The sequence below is a fragment of the Sinocyclocheilus anshuiensis genome, unplaced genomic scaffold (assembly GCF_001515605.1).
Source record: "Sinocyclocheilus anshuiensis isolate Anshui unplaced genomic scaffold, SAMN03320099.WGS_v1.1 scaffold888, whole genome shotgun sequence".
Lineage (NCBI taxonomy): Eukaryota > Metazoa > Chordata > Actinopteri > Cypriniformes > Cyprinidae > Sinocyclocheilus > Sinocyclocheilus anshuiensis.
Genome location: NW_015549648.1, coordinates 740,575 through 741,167, shown reverse-complemented (window position 1 = coordinate 741,167; position 593 = coordinate 740,575). Strand labels below are relative to the sequence as shown.

The window sequence follows — 593 nt, the reverse complement described above, 5'->3', positions numbered from 1 at the left end:
GTGTGTTGAGTTATTTTGAGGGGACAGCAAATTTACACTGTTATACAAGCTGTACACTCACTACTTTACATTGTAGCAAAGTGTCATTTCTTCAGTGTTGTCACATGAAAAGATATAATAAAATATTTACAAAAATGTGAGGGGTGTACTCACTTCTGTGAGATACTGTATATACACACATATAGGGCCTAAAAATAACACTCGCCAAGCGCCAAAAATCAGCATTGGCGAGTATATGTAACAGTGTCAGTCACCAGTTGGCGGGTAAAACTGTTACGAAATAATGCAATGTAGTGGGAACAACAGCCCGTTTTTAAAGAGATTCGCTGTTTCTGACGTAAGCGAATGAAATAATCTTGGAAAAGATTATTTCATTCGCTTACATCAGAAACAGCGACGTAAGCTGTTATGCTGTTCTGTCATAAGCGACAAGAGCGAATCGAATAATAGGATACAAACGGGCTGATAAGGTCAGAGCAGAGTGATGGCCAGCTTGTCCCTAGACACGGTTCTAATAACTTTTGCCTGAGAAGATTTTGCTGCTTCATTTCAGAAGATTAACTTTTCCCTTCTTTATTCTTCATAACACAAGA

General features: G+C 38.4%; 1 protein-coding gene across 2 annotated transcripts in view; it reads right to left on the bottom strand.

The window, feature by feature from the left end:
- The window catches only part of LOC107660182 (dual specificity protein kinase CLK4-like), a 23,045-nt gene that overhangs the window by 6,118 nt on the left and 16,334 nt on the right, over nt 1-593 (bottom strand). The gene's annotated exons all lie outside the window — the stretch shown is intronic.